Here is a 27,132-nt window from a genome sequence, read left to right as displayed (position 1 = left end):
GTGGATAGCCACATGTGGGTGCAGAAAACCTCTCCAAGTTCTCTCCTGATACACTTGATTTGAAAAGAAGGAAAGGAATGGAGGGAAGAGTGGAGGAGAGGAAAGGAGCCGCTCTGGACTGGCCTACTCACCCCTCTCCTCTGCTCCACACTTCCACTTCCTCTCTATCCCCTCCTCCTTTTCAAAGCCAGCACAGACTTGGATCAGCTCTTTGAGTGGCTATTAAAAGGCAGGGGTTAAGTTGCAGTGGTAGTGGGGATGGGAACATTTGATTGATGCCCCACCTCAGGCTCCTGAAAACCTTGAGCCACCCTGTGGCTAGCTCAATTTAAAAAAAAAAATCAGCTCTGCATGTGGTAGCAGTGAAAAAAGGAAATTTCATGCAAAGTATTATTGGGAAAGGGATTGAAAATAAATCCACCAGTAATCAAAGTGACTTTATATAAAGCTATGGGTGGTTCCGATGATACCCTCACCAGTCTTTTCAAACCATGTGTGGGGAAGATCATGTATGCACATGTCTTCTTTCAACGGAGTGCAGTGTCCCTCAGCTGCATAATCATAGTCATAGTCCGAACCACACCCATCAAACTAATTAAATACTATCGTAGCCCATGCAGTTATGTGGTGGCAAGATGGTACGTCAGGTTGGGTGGAGTTGTGCATGGACATGCTCCTTCACCACGTGGTGCAAATGGACCAGCAGATTTGTCCAAGCCAATCAAGTTCTTTAATGTTACAGCCACAAGCCAAAACAGAAGAGAAAAATTACAGTTATATAAAATCAAATAGGGATGTGCACAGAACCGGGTGGGGGTGGCTCAAGGGGGTGGGGGGATCTTGCTTTAAGGGCGGGGGAGGGTACACTTACCCCTCTCCCTGCTTTCCCCCTGCCGGCACTGGGTTTTGGTAAAAGCCTTCGGGGCCGAAGTGTGTCTCCCTGCCACCCCTTCCTCCTCTTTGACCGGAAGTATCGGGCACGCCCTAGTAACGGGCATGCCCGATACTTCCGGCCACTTCTGGCAGAAGAGAAGGAAGGGGCGGCAGGGAGGTACACTGCCACCCCGAAGGCTTTTACCAAAACCAAGCACCGGTGGAGGAAAAGCGGGGGGGGGGGGTGTAAGTGCACCCTCCCCTGCCCTTGAAGTGAGACCCCCACCGCCTCCCAGCTTCAAACCCACCCAGTGTTCGAACCTGTTCAGAGGCCCGTAAAAGGGCCTCCAAACAGGTTTGTGCACATCCCTACGATCATGGAACAGCCACATTTGGAATATTGTGTATAGTTTTGGTTATGCCATCTCAAAAAGAATATTGGAAACCTGGAATCGGGAAGCCAAAATGACCAAGGGGTTGAATCACCTTCCCTACACGAAAAGGCCAAAGTGTTTTTGTTTGTTTGTTTATTGTCAGGTTTGTATACTAGCTTTCATTAAAGAAAAAAAATTCAAGGCGGTTTACAGTATCTTTAAAACAATACAATTTTAACACACTTAAAACAATACAAATATTAAATGTCAATATTAAAATGGTACAAATCTATTAAAAATATATACACAGTAAAACAACAAAACACAGCACTATCCAGAGCAGCAGTAGTAGAGAAAATAACACTCATCTAAACGCCTGAGTAGTTCTTTTTATTTAGAAAAACAAGATGACTACGCTGGGAGATACGATATAAAACTATGCATGGTGTGGAGAAAGCAGATACAGAGAAAATGTTCTCTGAACTGTACTGTAAATTGATTGGCTGTAGATTCGAGATTCACGGAAGACAAAATAAAGTACTTCTTCACAAAGGAAACTATTTCTTCACATAACACATACTTAATGTTTGGAATTTGCTGTCTCAGGATGTATCAAGGGTGGCTTGCGGGGGTGGGGGACAAAGCTGGGTAGGCACCCGCTCAGGAAAATAGATGCCTGTCTTTCCAGCTGTCCCTCACTTCTGTTTCATAAATCTAACATAGGACACAGCTAGTCACCCAGAAATTCACTTTGCCCCTTCTGTACCCCCCTCTTCCCCCCCCCCCCCCCGGTGCCACCACTCTGCATTGTAAAGCTTTAAAAGGGGATTAGACAAATTCATGGAGGATAGAGTGCCAACCGCGATTAGCCATAAATGGAACCTCCATTGTCAGGGGCAGTTTATCTCTCCGAGCGGCAGCTGCTGGGGAGGGTCAGCTGCCCTCCTGCCCTGCTTGTGGGCTTCTCGGAAGCACCTAGCTGGCCACTGTGGGAAACAGGATGCTGGATCTGACGAATGCAGCGGAGTCCTTCTGTTCTTGTGCATTAAAACAAAAACAAAAACAAATCCTCCCTCCCGAAGAGGCAGTAGGTGAGCAGGTTAAAAAAACCTTCCTCCAAGAAACAAAATCCCCTGTGTCTGGAGTGGCCCGCTCCGTCCCGGCTGAATTCAAACGTGCAGACACGAGTCTGACAAATGACCTATTGCAATGATTTCAGAGAGCCGTGCAGCCGTTGCTACGGCAACCAATGCTCTTTTGGTTTGCATCGAGCCATGTGACAGCGACTTTGACGTCAGCTGGAGGCTGGGTATGTGGTTGGAGTCTAGTACGGAGCCAAAGGCTCGTGTGTGAGAATCTGTGGTGGATGCTGGGCTTATCTCGCTCGGGCTGCTGCTGTTGCTGCCGCTGCCGCTTTCGCCTGGGCTGCCAGACCATGGAGTATTAAAGAATTGCATTTCTGCAGTGTGAGGTAAACGCTCCAAGCATCAGGTGCCGGTATTTCTTTCTTCTTATGATTCCTCTCCCCGCTGCATTTTTCTGGTCGAGCTCTGTGGGTTCCCCCCGCCCCGCTCGTGTTTGTTTTGGCCGCCTCGCAAGTTTCCCTCGAGTTGCAGAAGCCGCTGCAGAGCTGCTCTTATCAGGCAACTTCCACTGACTTTTTAGCCGCGCTTGTGTGTGCTGGAGGCAGAGGGGAGCTGGAGACGGGTCCATGGTGGGCTCAGCGGGAAGGACATGCCGAGGAAGCTCGCTGTGTGCGCGGGGCACTTGAAGGCACCGGCGTGGTGGGATAACGCGTGGCAGGGGAGATGGTGTGTCGGATTCCTGCAACATGCAATGTCCGCGCGCGTGCATTCATGCCTCGGGAACGACTTAATCGCTTTGGTGTGGGGGTTTAAACATGCCTTTTTAATTGCATTCCGAATCGGATTAAGGAACCGTTTTTGGAAAGGGAGGCTTCATTTCGGTTCTCCCCCTTCTGTTTGACTTGGGAGTGTCCCGATCCCAAAACGTTTTCTTAGAAGCAAGTCCCATTGGTAGCCGTAGAATTTGCTTCCAAGTGAGTTTATTATCAAGGCTGAGACCTCGGTGCTAAACCAGATGTACTTGGGAGTGAGTTGCACTGAAGTCCCTGCGAGTTAACTTCTAAGTAAGTGAGAGTGTAAGAAGGCACCAGCCACTATAGTTAGGAATAGGTTAGCAAAAAAATCAACTGTAAGTTAAACTTATCCCCCAGCCCTCTAAGATATATTAGACTATATCTTGCTTTTGCAGTGAAGCATATGGTGAACTGACTGTTGTAAGCAGAGGAAAGGGGTCAGGATCAACCTGGAAACAGAATGTGAAATATTCAAAGATACTAGATCAGAACTCAATGAATCCTCTTGTTCTTTTCCCACTATGCACCCTCCACTTTTGGCTTTTAATTTCTACTTTTTCAATGAAGGAAAAATTGCAATAGCTAAGAGAGAGCAAGCTCTAAGCTGAACAATATACTCTTGGCTCGGAAAACAAAACAAAATTCTGATTTCCATTCTTTGTTGACTGGGGGGAGAAAGCAAGGGAGAGAGAAGTCACTATTGAAAACAAATGTCTATTAAGCATGGAATTACCATGATCAAAAACTTTCATATTCTTGGCTATGTTTGTAGAGGAGTTTGTAGGTTACTTGACTATCTGTACTGTTATCCATCATCCGAATTGGGAAAGCCTCATGTCATGCATTTGAACAATGATGTAATTCATCAATTCTTTCTCTCTTCCCCTCCCCCCACCCCAACCTAAAGTGTCAGGCTTTATCACTGATAGCATGTCACAACAGCTCTTTAAAGGAAGCAGCGTATCCTTAACATTCTTGTGAACCTTTGCACTGAATTGAAAACATAGCAGTTTTAAAAGCTTCAAGTTGAATGAATGAATGAATGAATGAATGAAAGTAATGTGGTTTTCAGTTAATATGTCATATTAATATATAACTATATTAAGAATATATTAAAATGAATGTGAGAACTGGTTGCAAAAGCTCTTTGTCTCTATTTGGAGCATTTAATTTTGATGTTCTGGGAGGAAGAGAAATAAATACATTGTGTGATTAACATAGTTATGCTTAGACTTGCACATGATCACTGGTGCATGGTATTCCAAACCCAAAAATCTCTTATTAAAACTTTCACTTTCTAGTGTGAAGCTCATCAGTAAACATAAAAGTTTGCTGCGCATCTTATTTGCTTTGGTAAAATGTGGTTAAGCAGTCTCTAAGACTTCTGCAACTTTAAAGTGCCTTTACAGGCAATGTAATTTTACTGATCTATTAACATTCTACATGGATTCCCTCCTGGTAGGAACAAAGCCTTTTAAACACCCCGCTGTGTGTATTAATCAGCTCCTAGACTTGAAGGGTGGACTGTGAACTCCTTGTGCTCTTGAACAGTAGACGTTGTTCAGTTATAGGAAAATATTCCTTTGAATCCTTGCTTTCAAGTGTAGCAAGTTTATGCAGTTGTCTAGCCCTTTAACTTCTTGAGGCTGCTACACAGTCATTGCAATTCACAATCCATTCTTTACTTCAGAATAGTCCTGTTGGGTTGTATCCTCAGCCTACTATTTAGTAGCTCTGTTCTGAAGCCGCAGGTTGTGGACTGCCGTAGCTCAACAACATGTATTAAAGCTCAGACAGTTGTTTATTGGGTCTAAGGCTAGTCCTTGTAAACACACACTTCTAAATCTATCTGTACTCTGCAAAAGCATCTGCATTTCAGCTGAACAGAGGAGGAAAGTTACTTACATTTTTCTGCATCTTTTTTTGTTGGCTAATGCATGTCATGTGTAAAATAGAGAATTTCTGCCCCCTGAAGCCCGCAAAAAGATTCTCCTCACAAGATTCATAGGTTGTAATTGAAGGAGCTATTATCCAGTGCCTTTGCCAAATCTGGATTGGTTCCTTTGCTAAGGCTGGGGTTCCCAGCCTTCAATCCCCAGATGCTGTTAGACCAGCTTTCATCCTATCCAGCTACAATGGCTGAAGGCCAGGTATTAGGTGCTGCTTGGGAGCTGGAGAAGCCTAAATGAGCCCCCCCGGGACCAAAATCCCCACACATCCTGGCTCTTTCCCTACAAAATCAAACCTTATTGGGCACTGTGGGGGTGGGGACCCACACCTTTGGATTTTTTGCAGGGTTACCAAATTATAACATAATAGAATTATACCCCCGACCCCGAGGAATGAGGATGCAGTTGATCAGTTGATGGAAAAGTGATCGTGTAGTTGCTGATCCAAAAAAGTTGTGGATAACCCCCCCCCCCACTGCATGGTGGGAATTGTGTGAAGATGTCATATTGCATGTTATCCACTTCTTGTGTAGGGTCTGCTAGATTGCAGACTAAGACCCCATGCCAGTGTGGTGATCTCCATAGCACACTTCAGACATTATGCTGTATGAGTGTACAGATGTCTGTACACTCATACATATGTTTGTGTGAATGACTGCACCTGTGTTCATTATTGTGTACCCTTTAAATACATGGTACAGATAGGAAGTGTACAGTACTTCTGAACCTGCATTCAGCATAACATGTGACTGATTGTACCTGTGTACAGATCCGTACCTGTGTACACTGCACACTCGTATGAGTGATGAACATAACGTGTGGATGGGCCTCATGTGTAGGCAATCCAGATGAAGAAGCCAGTGACCTACAACCACATGGGACCTGTAGCACACATTTTTCATTTGCACTCATACTACTGCCACAAAATATGAACATAGCCTAAAGGTAGTGATTGGGCGCAGGGAGCACCTTGGATCTATCTGTTTGCGACATATAACTGGGTGATAATTGACGGTGCTTCTTTGCAATGTATTTTACTTAGATAAGTATGTTTCCTTGTGGCTGATCCTGTGCCAGTTTTTAGATGCTGGACTAGACAATCATGGGATCTTTTTATATATAGCTCAGAATATATACTCATATATGATCACTGATGTTGTATATGGAAGCTGTGATTAAGCATAGCTTTTGTATAGCAGCTTACGACTGACTTGGTTTGGTTTATGACACTAATAAAATATCTTTGGTGAGGGGGCCCATAGCTCATTGTTACCCCTGCTAACTTGGCATTACCCCTGTTAACTTGGCAAAGAGGCACCTTTTAACGTGATGATTCTCTTTCTTTAGCAGGGGTAGAGTAACTGGCCCTATCCACCCCCAGCACAGTACTTCCAGTACTTTTAGCTTATGTTTCTTTTTAGTTTGTGAGCCCTTTGGGGACAGGGATCCATTTTATTTATCTTATTTATCTTATTTATTATTTCTTTATGTAAACCACCCTGAGCCATTTTTGGAAGGGCGGCATAGAAATTGAATGAATAAATAAATTGTCAGAGCAGATGCTTTGCATGAAAACCGTCCCGGGTTCAGTCCCTGGCATCTCCAGGTAGGACTGGGAAAGACAAAAACTCCTGCCTGAAACCTTGGAGAACTGCTGCCAGTCAGTGTAGACAACTATCGTCAATGCTGACCAAGATGGACTAATAGTCTGACTTGATATAAAGCAGTTTCTTGTCTTCCTATGAATAGAATACATGTAGAATAGGACTGTACAACTTCAGCTTTCCTGCAGATGATGGACTACAACTCCCATCATCCCTGACTATTGGCCACTGTGGCTGGGGATGATGGGAGTTGCCATGCTGACCATGCAAATGGCCGCTGCACGTGCACAGAGGCCTGGTGAGTGCTGTAAGTGGGGCAGCCACTGGGTGGTGTGCTGCTGCTCCCCGTGGCTTGAAGGTGCTGGTGGTGTCGCCGGGAATGACTTTTAAAGGTAGCTCTCTCCGCCCTCCTTGGCTGCCACTGACTTTAGTGGATCTTTGAGAATAAATGGTGTTGGAATGGAGGTCGTGCAGCTGTGATACTAGGTGGATCGGGCCCATAGGCTGTTCCTGTGGAGCCCCAGTGATTACTTTTCAGCTTGCCAGCACCAAATGTGTTGACAGTTTCAGCGTAATTCATGCCAGTTACAGTGTTGGTTACTGTAGTTTCCTGTTGCTACAGTCATCATACAAAATAAACAGTGCAAATGCAGCAATAATAAGTTAAAGGCAGAGCTGGAACAGTTTCAGGAGCATGGTTGTCTAGCATCTAATTATGTGATGCCGGTGCCTTAGAATTGGAAGTATTTGTTCAAGAGTGGGCAGGATTCATGCTAAGAGGCTGCAGTGCTGATTCCTACGGGACGGGGCTGCATCTCAGTGGTGGAGCATCAGTTCTGGATACAGAGGAAGCTGCCTTATGCCACGTCGGACCCTTAGCCCATCTAGCTCAGTATTATCTACACTGACTGGCAGTGGCTCTCTGGAGTTTCAGGCAGGAGTCTTTCCCAGCTCTACCTGGGGAGGCCAAGAACTGAACTGGGGGCTTTCTGCATGATGCAGTGCTGCTGAGCTATGACTCCAGCGGCATCTCTGGCTAGGACTGAGAAAAATTCCTGCATTGATAGCCCCTTTCACAACTTTGACACACACTCTACATATCTAATTTAGTCTTGTAATCCGATAAATTTTCAGACATGGATCTTGAAGACTGTATTTATTTATGCCAGATCGGAACATAGGAAGCTCCCTTCTACCGAGTCAGACCATTGGTCCATCTAGCTCAGTTTTGTAAACCCAGACTGGCAGCGGCTTCTCCAAATTTGCAGGCAGGAGTCTCTCTCAGCCCTATCTTGGAGATGCTGCCAGGAAGGGAACTCGGCACCTTCTGCATGCAAGCATGCAAGTGCTCTTGCCAGCGTAGCCCCATCCCCTAAAGGGAATATCTTACAGTGCCCACATGTAGTCTCCCATTCCAGTGCAAACCAGGGTGGATCCTGCTGAGCAAAGGGGACAATGCACGCTTGCTAACACAAGACCAGCTCTCCTCCCATAAAACAGATTCGGTTCCTCTAATTGTATAGATGCTTTTTAATTTCAGGAATTACTCAAATGCTTGGCACCAGGGGTGCAGCTATACTTGAGCAAAAGGGTTCAAAGAAACCAGCCCCCCAGCTCCTGAGAGCCCCCCAGCTCCACCACTCCCTGTTTTCTTCATTATCTCCCTCACTCTGTGGGGGCCGCCAGAGAGAGGGATGAACACGCCCCCACCTCCTCTAGCTATGCCCCTGCCTGGCAACCCTAAAATCTGGCATTCCAGGGGCTGCCTTGGCCTCCTGCTTCTAAATTTTGTCCTTGGTCATCAACAGACATCAGCAGTGACCAGCCCAAACACTCGTGCTGCCTCTAGGAAGAATCCTTGCATCTCTTTCCAGGTACAAATATCAGCTTTGCAAAGGACCAATCATTCGGGTTGCTTCTCAGAGAATGAAGCCAAGTTTGCCTTCAGTTCCATCAGGCTTGGTGTGAGAGGAATGGTTGCTGGGGATGTTGTGCTTCTTTAATGACATGTCTGGTGTGAATGCTACACTCTTCCTTTGACAATGCAAATACCTACAGACAATCACAGAAGTGTGTGCATCTGTCAGCTATGTAGCTGAGTGTAGAGATGTGTTATGGCAATTATTCACCTTGGTTGTGTATCAACATGCTATGATAATCACCTTAAGTTTGCAAGGAGTGCTGGTTACCGAGTTCTCCCCTGTGGGTTAGACACTCTATCTCATCCCACACCTCTCAGAGCTAACCTTTGTGGCAAAATATTAAGTCCTTTGCCTAATTCAACAAGATACTGAAGTATAGATACTGAATAATCTGATTCTTATCAAAACATCATCATTTGGGTTAAGAGGAGAGGAGAGCTGGTCTTGTGGTAGCAAGCATGACTTGTCTCCATAGCTAAGCAGGGTCTGCCCTGGTTGCATCTGAATGGGAGACTTGATGTGTGAGCACTGCAAGATATTCCCCTCAGGGGATGAAGCTGCTCTGGGAAGAGCAGAAGGTTCCAAGTTCCCTCCCTGGCAGCATCTCCAAGATAGGGCTGAGAGAGATTCCTGCCTGCAACCTTGGAGAAGCCGCTGCAAGTCTGTGAAGACAATACTGAGCTAGATAGACCAATGGTCTGACTCAGTATATGGCAGTTTCCTATGTTCCTATGGGCACTCACACGGGTTGGTTACATCGTCACATATGATTCACTTGCTTTATATTTAAAGGCAATTTTGGATTGACCTGTCAGTTCAGTTTGTGGTGGGGGAGGGGAGTTTCAGTACCAACCTAGAGGAGAGATGAGCACTTCTGTGTTGTCTCCTAAGGAAGAAAAAAAAGTACATGTAATTAGAATTAGTATTTTAAAATCTGAATAATCTGATTTCTTATCAAAACATCATCTGGGTTAATTGAATTACAAAATAATTTTAGATTCAATGATTTGCTGCATCCTTTGATCTTTTGCTAGTTTCAAGGATGAAGCTACATTCCGGAAAGCCCACAGTTTAGACCAAGAGTGGTCAGAAAACAGATGAAGATCTACTGGTAGATACCTGAGTGATTTATACTAAACTGGCAAGGGTTTCTATTGTGGGTGTCAGAATTTCTGACACACCCCGCCTCCCCACCACCCCACAAAAGGAACAATAAAAAGACTCCCTCCCTAAATCATGGCACTGAAATGAAGAAAGCCTGGAGAAAACCAGGAGTGGATTAGGGTGTAAAAGGACTGCAAGCTAATTTCTGGTACTGAAAACAAAGTATGAAATTTTGGTGTTTGGGGGAGGAGCATCTTTTCTGTTTCTGTGCTTCATCTGCAACAGACTTTGCATGTGCCTTTCACAAGGTGCTCCGGGGTGCAGTGTGTGTTCATGTTCTCTGTCTCTTTTGTTGGGAATTCTCTCTGGTAGAGAAACCCTTTTTCAATTATAGCAGAGTGCACAGAGGCACAACACAGCAGATTTAGTTAGGCATGTGTGTATGCTGAGAGTAAAGTAACTGGGAGCCAGTTCATAGTTTCAAATCAATATATATGGCATTTATTAAAGAACTCCATTCTAGATAGGAAAGTGAGGAGTTAGGATCTCTAATCTATCTATCTAGCTGGATGCAGATGGATTCTGCATCTTCTCTGCACACGTGGTGTAGGGAGAGGAGCTTGCTTGCATGTTGCAAGGTAGAAGGGACAGGAAGAGAAGGGAGAAAGAAGTTAGTCCCTAAGAGTAGCAATCTACATTCCAAAGGGATAGTGTCAGAGCAGTAGAGAAGGGATCACCAATGTCTTGACCCTCTAGCCCTCTGACTCACTAGTCTGTCCTCCACTGTCTTTGAGACAAGAGACAGCGCAAAGTCCTTCACTTCCAACATCTTTATCTCTGTGCGGAATGAATTTTGTTCTGGGTGGCAGTATCAAGGCAGTGTGTGCACACGTGCATTCGGAATGGGGCCTTCCTGATTCAACTTGAGCAGGATCTAAAATTAACTGAGTGGACATCAGAAAACTTGTGAGCGGGCACACGTGCGCACGCCTTAGAGGGGAGCACTGCAGGGGTGGAGAGAATGTATATGTTTTGCTGTGAGAGGAGATGTGTGAGATCTGCTCTGGACGTTAACTGTCAAAACAAGGGAAGAGAAATAATAAGGTGTGTGCTTTCTCTCCCTCCTCTAGGGGTGGTTGAACAAGGTGGGGACAAATGTTCTTCGGCTTTGGGGGGTGTGTGTGTGGTGACTGGGTGACCACTGACTAGCTGTTCAATCTCCTGCTTCCTTGATTCATTGAGAAAGATAAAATGGTTATTGATGTTGTATAAATGAGAAGTGGCTGTAGTAGGCTACCTATATATTTAAGATATATGTATTTTTTAAAAGTTTCTGAGCTAGGGTAATGTGTGCTTGCTAGTCTGTGTGCGCGCGTGCATGTGTGTGCACACATGTGAGCATGTGAATGAGAAAGTGGGGCTATTCACTCGACCGAGTGGGTGGGAGGCAGGTTTCAACCTTCCTTCCCCCAAATGATCGATCTTTGTCCCTTCAGTGCATGAGCAGTGTGCCCACATGATCCACGCTGCTGGGAGCAGCACGGATTGACAAAGGCGGGGACTTGTTTTCTCAGCCTCCAGATATCCCACAAGGCACCGTGCGGTGAGCGCAGTGCCTTGCAGGATTCCCCTGTCAGATGGGCGCTCTAGACTCCCATCTCTGTGTCTCCTTGGGTTCCGTGGAGCCCGAGGAGACCCACGAGTCTGGCAGCCAGGTTAAGGGAGTGCTTGCTCCCTTAACCTCAGTTAAGAGCTGGGCTTAGGAATGGGGCTGGGCTGGGCAGGAGTGCTGGGATTCCTAGCTTGGGCTAGGCTGCGCATAAGAACAGCCTCCGGTCTCCATGCATGAGGGGAATGTGACATTTGCGTAGGAGCCAGAGAAAGAGCCTGCTGAAAATGTTTTGTTTTTCACCGTGTCCTCACAGTCCTTCTGCAGCAAAGGAGTTGGGGTTCGGGGAGAAGAAGGTGGGGGTTCCAAGGAGCACAGGAGCCCGTAGCCCGTCTTCACTTCTTGTCCCCAGACCCACTCTAGCCTTTGTTTGTTTGTTTGTTTGTTTGTTTATTTATTTATTTAACTTGTATACCGCCCAAACTTTCATCTCTGGGTGGTTGACAATGACATAAAAACAATTAAAAATATATAAAAGGTTAAAACAGTTTTAACAATTTAAAAACAGTATAAAATCAAAACCTACAAATTTAAAAAGCTGAAAAAGCTTGGGTGAAGAGATGGGTCTTCAGGTGTTTTTTTTAAAAATAGTTTTTTAAAAATAGTCAGAGCCTTGCCACTTCCCTGCTCTGCTCACTTCTCAGTAATGCCCGTGGCTTTCCTAAAGTTTTGGATCAAACCCATTCATCTAAAAAGGTGCTTCGCACTTGAGGTCATGGAGATAAACGATGATCTGCACAGTAGATTAAATACTGCCCCAGGTCAAAAACTCCTTACACATAAAAAGTTAGTGTGCCACGGAAAAGGCTAGGCGAGCACTTTTTTTGTACTCTGCCTAGCTGGCTTTGGGTGGGGCGATTGTCCTATGCGGGAGCATTTGACTACATGAGATTCCCCACCCTCACCCCAATGGAGGTGCATAGGCGATTGTTCAGAAACACTGTATTATGTGTTCGTTCTGAACATCTAACTGTGTGATGCGAAAAATGCCTAATGTGGTCCAGGCAGCATCTTGCTCACTTTTGCTCTTAAGGTCCGTATGGCAAAAACATCTGCAACACAACAAAATCTGCAAAGACAGTGAAGTGGTAGGATGCAGTTGCCCCCCCCCCCTTGAAATGTAAAGGATAGAATATACATTATTTAAAACACTTGCCCTCCTCCCTTTTTATGTATAGCTCTCTTGACATTCTTTGCTCCTCAGGTTATGTAGGGATTTGGCACGTGTAGCTCCCATTAGTCTTAATACAAGTTGCATGTGTCAGTCCTTTGCACGCACTCGGGAATGCGCCAGTGTATCCACCTCTTCTCATCCAGGGAGACGATTGTCTCTCAGTCGCTGTTAAGAGAATCAGAGTTCTGTATACAGCATCTTACCTTCAATGAAATCCTGACTAAACACTAATATTACTCTTAACACTTATCTGAGCCTTTTTTTGATTGAATGAGCATGGATGGAAAGGTAGAGTTCATACCCATGCTCAAATTTTTCACATAGCTTATCTGGAAATTACTGTACGTATGTGTGTTGTAGAGATCAAAAGCAGTACATTAAATATCAAACTACTTTTCACAAACAGCACAATCTGAAGAGCTGGGTTACTGGTTATCAGTGTGTAAAGTGTGGAAGGTTCTTGTGTTCACAGTGATGCCTGAGTGCATTGTGGTGCTTCTGGCACATTTTATGCCAGACTGAGGATCATTCAAGGTAAGGGCATGCAAGAAGAGAGCCAGTGTGGTATCGTGGTTAGAGGATCGGACTAGCATCGGAGAAACCCAGGTTTAAATCCCCACATACCCATGAAATTCACTGGGTGATCTATAACCTGATTAACTCATTTCAGTATGTTCAACACTCATACAATCATTGTACATAGAGCTAGCTATTCACGCAATATGTTGAATGCAGGTACAACAGTACACTTTCTTTTTGTACCATGCATTCTAGGTTCACTTTTTAAATGAATGTAGGTACAGCTATTCACACAAAAATGTGTGAGTGTACAGACTTCTGAACGCAGGCATAATGTAATGTCTGATTGGGCTTATCTCTCAGTCCAATCAAAAGGTTGTTTTGAGGCTAAAATGGGGGGGGGGGTTGAGAACCATGTATAATGCCCCCTTGAAAGAAGAGTGTGATAGAAATGTAAATAATTCAAGGGCACAATCACTTTCTTTGGGGATCCTCTACTGTTTGCACATAATGGATTATGCATATAATCTTGCATTAACACAGATTCAAAAACATTTCAAGAATTTTGTTGTTGTTAAGCCTATAAAGGCAGCTGATTCTCCATTTGTTTGCACCACTTCTTCTTCTAACCAAGCTATTACAAACAGGATCAGAAAACACACTTTTTTTGAATTATAAAAAGGCAGTTATTTAATAGCTTTCATCGGCATTAGCAAGAACTGATTTAAAAGACAACTGGGGTTCCGTGGAGCCTTTGCAACAGGGGAGACTTGCTTTCTAAATCAGTTCCAGATGTAATGTGCATGGTATTGTTAATGCAGATTCAAGTTTTAAAACCAAAGTCCAGAATGGTTGTGGCATCTCCCTTCTCCTGGGACCATTCTGCAGGGGTTTGAAGGTCACTACTGCCTTTGATAGTAGCAACAGCTAAATAGAAGAAGGATCTGTTTGGGCGACATTCTTACGGCAATTTAAATTTATCTCTCTAAATAGTAGGGAGTAAAAGTTGAGGTTTGAAGTACAGCAGTCTTGTAATTATTTTTGCACAGATCAAATCATTTCTAAGGTCAAATTTGCATTTCAGTCAGAAATATGTTATGGAAATATAATTCTAAACTGGAGTTTAGGAATTATGGAATGCAACATTTCCCAAAGGAATGCTTGAGAAGGAGCATCTCTCTCATTAAAATATGAGCCGAAATCCTATAGTTAGAACAAAATAATGTGTTCTTCTGGATGTCCTCTATTTCCTGTGATCTCTGTGCTTCTTTTTACTTTCTGATGTATCTTTATCTTTTTGCTAAACCTCATTTCTATGAAAACAAAATACTAAATCATTTAACATTAAAGTGTTTTCTTGTCGGCATTCAGCTTGATGTTTGTGACTGGATAGATTTCAACTGCCAAAATTTGGGATGATGTTCTGAATTTATTTTCTTCCAGGAAAGCCATAAAGCCTGACGTTAGTGGCCCCTGTTGGTGCAAACTATACCATTAAGATATTTCTAAGTGTGTGTGTACTACTGCTTTTGCTTACCTATTGTGCATAATCTAGACAACATTTCCCCTGCTGGCAGATACACAATAGATTGGGAAGATGCTGCATCTGCCCCTCTTGAAGCACCCCTATAACAAAAGTAGAAATTATGTGGATAGTTGTTATGCAAGGCAAATTGCTATAGGCAAATATTGGCTAGTGACATCACCATCCTATGTAACACAATTTGCCCAATTTGATGAATGTAGTAACTTTCCCCCTTCATTTCTCTTGTCATTCTTCTCCACTTTAATCTCCTGGAGGCTGTGTGACACTGTCTGCCTCCTCCTGGTGAAGGATCCGTTAGGGATGTGCGAACCGGATTGGAATCGAGCCAGCTCACATTCGGGCCGGCTCGGCTCGAAGGTACGCCCTTGAACTGTACTGAGGGGTGCCGGTCCAAGGGTGAGTCGAGCCAAGCTCCCACCTTGCGAGCTGATTCAACATAAAAGAGAATCTGGCAAGGATTCCCCAAAGGGCTGAATGCGGTGAAGGGGCGGAGAACAAGGGAAAAGGTAGCCTTGACCTTTTAACCTTTATTTTTTTTAGATCTTTAAAATCAAGTTGGGAGAGCAGTGGCGGTGGCGGCTTCTTCCACCCTCCCAAGTGACCCAGTGGCCATGCTGCGGCCCATTTTGGGCCTCTTAGTATGGGCGGCAGCACCGGTAGGGCATCGGAGGTGGTGGTGGAGGCTCCTTCCACCCTGGCCAGCCTCCCAAATGGCAGGCCAGCCATATTGCAGCCCGTTTCGGGCCTCTGCGCATGCATGGGTGCACACAGAGGCCCCTAAAGGCCACAGTTTGGCTGGCCTATCATTTGGGAGGCAGGGGTGGGGTGGAAAGAGCCCCTGCTGCCACCTCCGTCACAGCCGACCATGCTAAGAGGCCCAAAACGGGCTGCAAGTGCAGCTGCCGGGTCACTTGGGAGGCCAGTGGCAATGGGCGTAGTGGTAGGAGCCTCTGCTCTTGCCTCTGCCATCCCCGCTGCCGCCTCTGCAGTCCCAGTCACCACGACTTGATTTTAAAGGTACAAAAAAGTTAAAATGGCAAGGTTACCTTTCCCCTAGCTCTGCCCCCTTCATTGCATCTAGCTCTTTACTTGTAAAGGGGACACATTGCCGGATTCCCTTTAACAGGTATGCCCGTCGGGCCCTTTTAGCCAGGTCTCCAGCTGGACTGGGCTCGGGCTCAATTGAGCCTGAGCCACCCAGGGCAGCTTGAATCCGGTCCAAATTAAAGCCGAGCCGGGCAGTCTGGTTCTATGTGCATTTCTAGTCCTTGTGGACATCTTACCAAATATGTAATGGTTGGGGGGGGGGCGGGCATTACACATCACACACCCAGCCTCTGACTGGATGTGGAAGAATGTCGCCTCTATAGAAGCTGTGCCAGATTTCCCCCAGGAAGTGCTCTGTACCACCTGAAAATATGTCCCTGAGGGTTATATAGCCCTCAGGAACATATTTTCGGGTGACAAAGGGCTTCCGAGGGAAAGGGAGGTCATTGAAACTCCCCCGCCCCCCCCCCACACACACACTGGTGCAGCATTAATCTGGAACATTGCAGGTTTCATTTATGCAAGCACACACATGGCTCCCTATTTCCTCTTCTCAGATAACCCTCTCCAAATATTTGAACTCCTTTGGAATACTGACTAGGATCAGGAAATGGAGTCATGATAACAACTGCAATGGGGAGGTCAGGTATTCTGTATTTTGCAGTGTTGCTTTGCACATGGCTGCTACATGGGAAGTAACAGTGCCAATTCCCATGACTGCCAGGCTAATGACAGCTATTATTTTTTTTACTCCACCTATTAAAACATCTTATGCATAGCAAGTGGGTTGCTGTCACTGGAAGCTGCCAAGTTCACATGGTCGACATCCCACTTCTAAGTGGATTGCTACCACCGCCTTGCCTATACCAGTTGCATCCATGTTTGCTAGTTTTGTATGAAAGTCAGCCGGCTTGCCACAAATTGGTAACCTCTGCAGTCTGAATGTGCTTGTTATAAGCTGGAACACGTCAACTGGTATTAAGTGGAAGGGGTAAAAAGAAGGGTTGGATTCCTCGGGGGCAGTGCATATATCCGCCTCAGATAGTGTCTCCACGGCTGCTTGTGTGGGACTCAATAGATATTAGCGGAATCTCTTTCCTGGAGCCCAGGCATGCATTAGTGGTGGGATGGAGGTGTGTTGAACATACAAGTCACAGGTGCAGATTGTTCTTGCTCTCTTCTGCCCAGTCCATCTACTGCACTCTGCTTTGTCTCATGCCTTGCGGGATTATCCTTTGGTACACAGGTTAATTATTTGCCGGGTTTGGGAACTGGGCGAATAACCAGCTCACACTCCAAGAGTGAATCCCATGGTGGGCGAGACAAGGAAGAATGTATGGGACAAGGCGGGAAGAGGAATGTGGGAATGAACTGCACCTGCTACTTGTTTAGCGCACACGGACACGCACACACACCCGCCTTGCCTATACCAGTTGCATCCATGTTTGCTAGTTTTGTATGAAAGTCATGCAGGATCAGTGGCCATCATGATGCCATACCAGATTTGGCTTTAAAAGGGGCTTAGACAGATTCATGGTGGACAAGTCTATCAATGGCTACTAATCTGGTGGCTGTGGGCCATCTCCAGCCTCAGAGGCATGATGCCACTGAATACCAGTTGCAGGAGAGCAACAGCAGGAGAGAGGGCATGCACAAACCTCTTGCCTGTGGGCTCCTCACGGCATCTGGTGGGCCACTGTGTGAAACAGAATGCTGGACTAGATGGGCCTTCTTGGGCCTGATCCAGCAGGGCTGTTCTTATGTTCTTACATACCAGACAAAGCATTTAATAGCTAATAGATATACAGACATTCAACAGATGTGACGTATCCCAACAAGGAGGTATCTCAGCCTGTTTGCTAAAATCTCTCCCACAATGAAATTGGCATAGCTTTGACATAGAGGCAGATGGCAGGACCAATTCTACCTAGCGCTTAACATACAATTGGAGAGTGATATGTTGTATATTGATTAATTTTTTTAAAAAGGTATGCCCCATATAATTAGAAGCAGCCGATATAAAATATCCATCTCTCCTTCTGTGGTTTGGATCTTGCCTTTGCCATGATCTCACTAGCTAGCCTTCGGCAAGGTTCCAATAATGGGATAATATTAACTTGTTTTATAAAGTTGTTGTAAGGAGTACATCAAGATAATACATTTGAAGTGCTTTGCACACTCAGAAAGCACTATACAAATGCTAAATATTATTATTACCTTAACAAGCCCTCACAGAGGGACTAGGCAGATTAGTAGTCTGTTCCCTTTCATTCTGGGTAATAAGTGATCACACAAAGCATGTAAATTTGCTTTAACCAGCAGGGAGACCAATGCACAGAAAATGGATTTATACAGAGGGGGTCAGTTAGTTACCCACCAAGCTGAATGCAGCCCACCAGCTATGTGCTTCTCCACTTGCCTGACATGCCCACTCTTTTTTTTTTTTACAGTCCCCAAATGGCAAGCTTATCAAGCCACTCGTGGACTACCATGTGTTTGGCCAGGTGGGTCACAAGTTGTGCAGGCCTGGTACAGAACACAGCATATTCAGCCAGTTTTGCAAACCTTGGAAAATACTGCCTCGGATAAGCATGAAGCCACGTGCAGACTGGTGTCAAAACCCTATAGTGCAGGGATTCGCAATGTGTGGGTCTCCAGATGTAATTGGACTTCAACTCCCATAATTCCCAACCAAAGGCCGCTCGGGATTATGGGAATTGAAGTCCAATAACATCTGAGGACCCAACGCTGAGAAACCACGCTGAGAAACCCTGCTATAGTGCAATGGGTACACATGAGTGCTTTTTTTCATGATTCTGGTGGCATCGTGTATTGCTTTTACTTTACTGACTCTGTTGAGGGGCCTACTGAAGTCCCAGGTGAGACATAAAGCAGATTGAAAGATACAAGAATGCTTCCCAACCTAGTAAAGTTTTATAGCTATTACAGAGTTGTAAATTTAGAAAGAGCTCCATGGTATCTTTCTGGGAATGGTCAAAATAGAATGTGAGCATTTCTTCCAAGGCTCAAGAAACTCTAGTGAATTCTTAAACTTGATAGCTTTAGCAGGTGCTGTTGAGGAATCAAGAATTTGCCTTTAAGGGCTTCCTGCTGGTTCTTATAGCTTGTTTTTTTTAAAAACAACAACAACAACAACTCTGGAAGGAGACAAGGTTGAGTATCACCACAATTATTTTAAAACAAGCAAATAAAATTTAATTGACAGCATTTGTGGTGTTGAGTATAAATCTAAAGTTGTATAAATCTAAGATGGAAGCGCTGAACCTAAATCATAGCTGGAGTTTTGGCCAGGTGCCTACTCTCCTAGAGGGCTCCATGATTTTCCCCAACAGAAAAGAGGGTCTCTTTTATATTTCTGCAATGGCTTGGCCTAGAATTCTGAAATTTCTCACAGATGTAGGACAGGTAATCAGGACCCTGTGTATTGATTTTGAAGAGGATTGGTCAATTTATTGATTTTTAATGGGTTTTAAAAAAAAACTTCCCCAAAAGTCAAAGTCGTATAAGTGGCTTGTTTCATGGCAGAAATTTATAAAAACCTCTGGAACGGAACCTCCCCCAACCCCACTGCCCTTGGACCATCATTTCATCTCCATGTGAAGGAATATGCCATTTGCCTTCATTAAAAAGGACAACCTGCCCCCACTTTTGCCCAACCCTTTACATTTCCAGAATGGCTGTGGTTACAGTTCTGAAATTGGGCACACATGTAGTCCAAGATGGCAGGACTCTGTGTATTTTTTATTTCAGGGAAATTGATCAATCCTGTGATTTTTTTTAAAAAATGATCCCCCCCACACTGTGGTGTTGTATGCCTAATGTGTTGTACTTTTAATTCCCTGCCCCCCTTATGAGTGCACTATATGTCCAAGTCAGTTTTGTGTTTGAACTGTGGCACAAGGTACACATGCGTCCCAGTTAGTTTGTGAATGGTCAAGAAGGTATGTGAATCCATTGTGGTTGTGTAGTCTTTTCTCTTTCTTTTTTGGGCAAATGCACTCTGGCCCAGATCTGTGGGTTTGTGGTGAATGATCAAGAAGATGAATGGATTCTTTCGGGTTGTGTATTCCATTTTTCTTCTTACCCAAAATGCATTCTGGCCCAGATCTGTGGGTTTGTAGTGAAATGTATATGTACGGAAAAGATGTTTATTTTGCAGGGGTCCCCCATAAGCTCATTAGGTCCAGGGACCATAGTTACCTAGCTGTACCTCCTGGTTTTTGGCTTTTAGATTCCTTTGAAAACAACAGTTCGTAACCAAACTGTGTCAGGGTTTTGTTTGGTTTTCTTTTACTGGGGCTTTAGAAATGCCAAATACTTCCAAAGAAGTGAAGCATTGCCAGTGTTTTCATTCAAAAAAGTCATTCCACCTTAAGATAATTCACATAACCTTTTGCTTGGCTGGGGAGGGCAGGTAAGGGGAAGGCAGGATAGCACCCCCCCCCCCCAATGATCCAACGTTGATCCCAACTGCACAGCTCACACACCTATGTGACTGGAGCTGCTGCGAGCCATGCAGAATTCTGGAGGCTGGGGAATTGCATTCTGGCCTCCAGATATCCCACAATACACTGAGCGACAAGCACGGTGCACTGAAGGATTCCTCCATGAGTTGTGTGCTCTAGGAACCTGGCTATGTTTCTGCTCGGCTGCATGCATCCCAAGCATACATGCAACCACATAACTGGGTGAAAGGAGACGCTCATGCCCTCTTACCCAGAATTTTACCCAGGTTAAATTCTTGGACTATCCGGGGAGGCAGTGCCAGGATCGGACTCGATCCTGATGCATCACATGAGCAGCGCTACCCAGGTAGGGCTGCCCAAGCCCGGGTGGGGCTGCTCGTGTGAACAGCCTCCTTGTGTTGCATAAGAATTTCAAGCAAACCTGAAGAAAAAAGGAAACTTTGGTTACTGGCATATGATCCATTCATGTATGCTTCTTTTATGGTGTTCTCTTGTGCTGAGTGTCAGTGTTATTACAGCGACCTCAATCACTAGCTTTGTCATTGAGGTTAGTGCAGACCCAATTAGAGCAATTATATTTCGGCAGTGAGGCTAGACTCTGCCTTCTGTCAAGGTCTGGCTCCCATCACACTTGTTTATTTGGAGACTAATTGGTAAACCACGTTGACCTTGTGAATGTATTCTCTCTGCGCTGGTTCAGATGAACAATCTCCTCTGCATGTGAGGAGGACAGGGTCGCGGCAATATCGCAGCCATCCCAGCGTCACTAAAGAATGTGCCGTTGTGATCTCTGCACGCCCTTTAGTTGTATGCGAGGGATGATAATCCGAATCACCCCTCTACACATGCTCCAAAGCTCTGTTTAAAGAACATATGTTAGAGGGGCAATTCTGATGAACACCCAATTAGAGGATGTGCAGAGATTGCATTGGCACATCCTTTAGTGACATTGGGGCAGACACGTTCTCACCATGATCCTATCCTGCTTGTGTGTAGAAGATGTTCATCTGAACTAGGGATGTGCGCAGAGCCGGGTCCTCCACTCCCGGGAGCACGTGTGTGTGTGTGTGTGTGTGTGTGTGTGTGTGTGTGTGTATGTAACTTTTTAAGAGGCAGGGAAGGCGCTGCCTACCTGCCAGCCCTCACCCCGCCGCTCTGCCCCTGCTGATGTTCTCTCAAAAAGCGGGCGTGCGGGACTGCAGCGTTCCTCCCTGTGCCCTGTTCTGCATCACCATGCAGATAGCCACGTGTGCATCTCTGTCTTTTTTTGACAATGTGAAGTTCACAGTAAAGCCTCCCAGTAAAGCCTGCTGTGTGTAAAAGTCTCAGGCACCTATAATCCCAGAATACTCTTCGGTGGCTGGGACAACTGTTGCCGGGCATTCTAGTGAACGGCGTGTCTGATCAATTTATTCATGACTAGTCACCATGAACTTATTCAAACTGGGATGCATAACAAAAATAAGAGATGTTTGAAATAAGCCCACCTCTGAGAAAGCAATGCCAATTATCCTTGAAGTCTGCATTTACAAGTTTCAGGGAAGATTCCTCCATCACGACAAGCAGATCTTTAAAATATAACAAGTTGTTCTAGTAAGAACTAAACTGCCTACTTTGGTTTCACTACCATCTTTATTGATAATAGCTTTCTTCAAATTTGGTTCAGATTGCTTAGGTGCTTCACATGTTAGCCCACTTACACTTCAAACGTTCATTCACTCGCCATCTTGAACTGGGATGGATGATGACATCGCAACCTATGCGTTTGAGGTGTCCCTACAACTTTACCAAATTTGGTCCAAATCCATTCCCATTTGTACCTCCACATGTTCACATGTCTTGAACTGGGGTGGATGACATCATCACAGACTATGCCATTGAGGAGTCCCTGTGTGTCACAAACTACAGTTGTACCAAATGTGGTTCAAATTGGTTAGACAGTCCACAAGTTAGGCCACTTGTGCCTCAAACGTTTACACATCCGCCATCTTGAACTTGGGTGTATGACATTATCACAAGCTACACCATTGAGGCTTTCCTATATGTTCCTACAGCTGTTCCTGATTTGGTTCATATTGGTCGAGGCATTGCAAAGTTGATAGGGGGACATGCACTCGTGCGTGCATGCACACACACTCACACAGACACACAGACAGAGAATGCTGGGTGATCTCATAAGCCTACTGGAAAGTAGGCAAAAAACATTGCAGAATTTAACCCCCTTTATCTTGCTAGACTGAAAGGAGTTTTATTGAGGTAAAATTGCTTGCAGTGAATTGCAAAAGGAAAAAATAGTGTTCCATGGTACATTAAATCATGATTGGATTTTTCAAGAAAACCTGAGTATTGAAAGGCACTGTAAAAATCCTTACAAGGTATGACCTTCTGTTTCAAGAATGTACAGTATGAGCCTCATGGAATTCCCAAGATACATTTTCAAAGCTTTCTTTTGTTGATCAATGTTTCCTTGGTTCTAGAACAGTGTTTCTTAACCTTTTAAGTAGCAAGCACCCTTAACTTCTGAAAAATTGAAGTAGTGCTTCAGTTTTCCCGTGGATTTACAGTAGTGTGTGCTGTATGTTGTTAAGAAGGACTGTGTTCATAAGGGGTGGCAGATGTCTGCTTTAATGTGGTTAGGGTTGCCACCGTTTACGCAGGAGTGCATTACTCGAGTACGTGCCTGGGTTGGAGGTGATGTTGGCTGAAGCTAGGAGGGCTGAACCCAGTGGTGCACAAAGCTTGCGAAATTATTGCTGGGAAGGGCTATGCATTGTGCAGTCTGCCAATTTTCTGACCATTGTTTTGACAAGAAGAAGATAAAGAGACCATGGAACCAAAGGGGCATAGGATTTCTGCCGCATTGTGGCTCCTTCCATCAGTGCAGGCTTTGTCCTGGCAACCCTCGGGGGCAACAAAGAAGAACAAGCTGTGGCGGTGCGGTGGGGGGAGAGGGCTGAGCTTCGTATCTTGATTTAGACTAATGAGTCCATGTTTTGGCTGCAGGCAATTTGTGGTGATTTCATCTCCTCACCTGAGCCGGCCATAGAGAGCAGCTAGATACAGTTTGGGATAAAACCGCAAGCTTCCTGCTTTATCTTCAGCCAGCGGAGGGCAAAACACGTTATGAGGGAATGGGCAGCTGCTGTTTGCCCACGTCTCTCCCATGCCCTGAGAATGTCTTGAAAAATAAATGCATGGTATTGCATTGTCTCATTCAGTAGGTTTAAACCTGAGTTCATTTGCTGTCTCTCGCAGAGCTGGGGAAATGCTGGATGCAGTGACATCATGATATGCACTTTTGTTTTGTTTTGGTAGAAGTCACTGGAAAGTGGGGGGGGTGCGGTGTGGGAGAGACATAAATTGGTGGCAGTTCTGGGTGCTCACTGCTCAGTTACTTATAGTTAGACCCTGAACTTTGGCTGATTGGATGACCATACACAATGTCTTTGGTTAGTCACATCTGGCCTAACCACCATAAAGGTTCATAGCATACAATAACCTAATGTTGTCTGTCTCGGGGGCTATTCACACACACACAGGCAACACCGGGCTAAGGAAGCCCAGCCTGGTTTTGCCTGCAGGTGTGAACCATGTGGCTCCCGACAGTGACACAATGGCAACCCGTGGCACCCACCGTGGCAAAGAGGCACCTTTTAATGTGGCGATTCTCTTTATTTAGCAGGGGGGAGAGTAACTGGCCATATCCACCCTAACTGGTCGTGTGTCGGTTCCGTTGCGGCACGATGCAGCCCCTCCCCTCTCTGCTTTGAGTTTTCTTTTCTGTAAGTTCACACACAGCTTGCTTCCATGTTTTGCTTGCGGCCAATGGCTTCCTAGAGGAGGTGGGACACCACGCCCAGGGGCGTAGCTAGGGGAGAGGGGGTTCATCCCTCAGGCGGCCCCCCAGAGTGAGGGAGATAATGAAGAAAATAGGGAGGGATGGAGCTGGAGGGCCCTCAGGAGCTGGGGCCTGTGTTCTTTGAGCTCTTTTGTTCAATTATAGCTACACCCCTGGCCATGCCTCCCTTTCCCCCCTAAGGGTTAGTGCTGTAATTAAAACATCCTCTGTGATCTGGCTCTGTTGAAGTCCACACACAGACACACTTCTGCTTAATTAGTCATCAGCCTTGGCTTTCTATTCTGCCCCTCCCCACAACCTCAACACACACACACACACACACACACACATCCCCAGCATGTGTCTGCCATCCTGCAACATTGCCTCTGCTTTTGCAGCCCCCTTTCTTGCTTTGATTGCATGATCCCCAGATAGTAAGGAAATGCTCATTTTCTGTATGGAAAGCCCTCTGCAGACTGCAGATTCTCTCTCCTCCCTGGATCCCCCCCCTCCAAAAACTTTCAAATTGCAGAAAAGACCTCTTTGCTTCTGGGCAGCTTTCTACAGTATTTGCATTTCATTTTAGGCGTGACTTGCTCTTATCATGTTTAATGTGAAGACTTACTTCACTTGAACACCTGCTGTAGTTTATCTTCAAAAACTCTGGGGTAAAAGATGATTTTAAAAACTCAGACATAAATTGGGATGAAGTGAAATCCAGAATGAAAAGCTTTATGTGGGGTGCTTCCAAAGACATCAAACTGACCTTGGCAGGAATCCAGCTGCAGTGAGAACACACGCCCTCCCTTCCAGAGGAGATTCAAGGTAAAGCCCCTGTATGAGAAAGCTCTTGCTCTTGTGAGCTGCTGCACGGAAGTTTTCCCAAGCAGTCTTTACGAAATACCTTTCCCCCTAGATAATGGCATGCTTTCAAAACACACACAGGGAACATTACCAATCCTTGCAGCTGTTCTTTGCTCTTTTGGAGGACTGTAAGTACCACCTAATGGCGCAGCGGGGAAATAACTTGAATAGCAAGCTGGAGGTTGCTGGTTCGAATCCCCGCTGGTATGTTTCCCAGACTATGGGAAACACCTATATTATTATTATTACATTTATATCCCGCTCTCCTCCAAGGAGCCCAGAGTGGTGTACTACATACTTGAGTTTCTCTTTCACAACAACCCTGTGATGTAGGTTAGGCTGAGAGAGAAATGACTGGCCCGGTCCTAGTCCAGCACTCTAACCACTATACCACACTGGCAGCAGCGATATAGGAAGATGCTGAAAGGCATCATCTCCTACTGCGCGGGAGGAGGCAATGGTAAACCCCTCCTGTATTCTACCAAAGAAAAACCACAGGGCACCGTGGTCGCCAGGAGTCGACATCGACTTGACAGCACACTTTACCTTTACCTAATACCACAGTGGTGGTATCGTATCTTGAGGATGGAAACCTGCCCTGATCTGGGCCACAACGGAGGCAATGGAATACACGTATGCAGATGTTTGTTAGAATATGCATTTTTGACAGAAAATCTGAGCAAAGCAGGAGTTTGCATTTTCCTGGGTCTCCCTGCAGCCTTCAACTTCAGATAGACAACAGGAGCAATAGTTTGCTGAGAAATTAACATGGTAGATGGAAACTATTGGCTTGCCTTGGGCAGATATCTGTGCAAAGTACTACTGGATATACCTGCCCAGTTTGCCAGGTTTAAAATTGATACCTACAGTTTTTGCCATTTTAAAAAAAAATTGTCTTACATCATTGTCAACATCAAAACGTTACTAGCATGAGTGTTTAAATACAAGGCATTAAAATATATCCACTGTACCTGTGGTGGCTTGAAAGCACCAGCAATATTTTTAATAGCATAATTAAAACTTGAAGCTTGTATCAGAATGAAAATGAAAACACTCACAACCTTTTTTTGGACCTTGCTATTATGAGCATCTGAGTTCCCTCTAGAGATTATGAGCATCTGATTATTCCTATGATGGTAAATACCATTATCAGCTGTTTGGTTTTTTGTTTTGTTTTTTACTCCCATAACTTTTGATCAAAATAGAATGAGGCAGGGATAATAAAACATTAGAGCAAAAGCAGAGAAAGTAAAGGATAGTACCCATGCATTCATTTACATAATTAGCATCATTAATGGATTTATCATGTAAATTTGGTGGCTCATTTTCCAAGCATGTTCCTGCCTGTGCTTTCAGCACAAGTGTTTTCAGAGAAGTTTTGTCCATTTTGTATGCAGATTATTAAAAGGCCATTCTTAAGCAACCAGGTGCTCATGTTTACCATTCTAAGGATCCACTTTAAAGAGCAAGAAAATACAGAAACACAAGCAAAGGCAATTCTACAGTCTCTCATTGCACTTATTGCAAAGCAGACTATGGACTGGTTCAGAGTCACGCAGAACCTCTGTTAAAGCCAGACTCCGCACAATGCCTGAACCTCAGGAGCTTGCTATCCTCTCTCTCATCCCTGTGTGAGTGTCCACTTCCCATTCTAGGTGTAGTGTGGTGTAGTGATTAGAGTGTTGGATTAGGACAGGAGAGACCTGAGCTCATTCAGCCTTGAAATTCCATTCATCCCCATTCAGCCTTGAAATTCACTGAATGACTCTGGGTCAGTCACTTATCTCTCAGCCTAACCTACCTCACAGGGTTGCTGTGAGGATAAACATAACCACGTACACCATTCTGGGCTCCTCGGAGGAAGAGCAAGATAAATGTAGCAAACGGAAAAACCAAGATTGGTCATTATGTCCAAACCCATTAATCTCTGTTTATACTAGCCTACTTACTTCAAATAAGCCAAGATGTGTAACGTTCTTCAAGCTTTGGGTACAGATCTTGGCTAATATGAAGTGGGCTATAATAAACCAAGATTGGTGGGTTCAAATGTCACAACTGATCTTGGTTTCTTTTAACCTAGATGGGAAGTGGATGCTCATGCAGGGATGGGTGGGCAGAACACGTGCTCCTGAGGCTCGGAGACATTGCATGGAACCTGGCTTTGACTGAAGTTCCATGTGACATCTGAACCAGCCCTATGTTTAACCATGACACATGTTTTGTTCAGGGTTCCGGTTTTCCATGGTGCTTTGCATTCATGGAATGTGACCAGCAGCTCTAGGC

General features: G+C 45.0%; 1 protein-coding gene and 1 long non-coding RNA gene across 4 annotated transcripts in view; one reads left to right on the top strand and one right to left on the bottom strand.

The window, feature by feature from the left end:
• The window catches only part of NCALD (neurocalcin delta), a 238,427-nt gene that overhangs the window by 115,035 nt on the left and 96,260 nt on the right, over positions 1–27,132 (top strand). Inside the window, exon 1 of one of the 3 annotated variants that reach the window (XM_053243279.1) lies at positions 2,532–2,738. The exons of 1 other annotated variant lie outside the window; for it this stretch is intronic. The gene's annotated coding sequence lies outside the window, so the exon portion shown is untranslated. Of the gene's footprint in view, positions 1–2,531; positions 2,739–27,132 lie in introns of those variants that run through there. One more of the 3 variants, XM_053243278.1, reaches the window with a different exon arrangement.
• LOC128322295 (uncharacterized) overlaps positions 12,542–27,132 on the bottom strand; it is a 43,863-nt gene continuing 29,272 nt past the window's right edge. The window contains exon 3 of the long non-coding RNA XR_008305654.1: positions 12,542–12,713. This is a non-coding gene — a long non-coding RNA (uncharacterized LOC128322295). The remainder of the gene's footprint in view (positions 12,714–27,132) is intronic.

This window comes from Hemicordylus capensis, chromosome 4 (genome assembly GCF_027244095.1).
Source record: "Hemicordylus capensis ecotype Gifberg chromosome 4, rHemCap1.1.pri, whole genome shotgun sequence".
NCBI classification, from domain to species: Eukaryota; Metazoa; Chordata; class Lepidosauria; order Squamata; family Cordylidae; genus Hemicordylus; species Hemicordylus capensis.
Note: the sequence above shows the minus strand (reverse complement) of the source record. Positions and strands in the feature narration are given on the sequence as shown.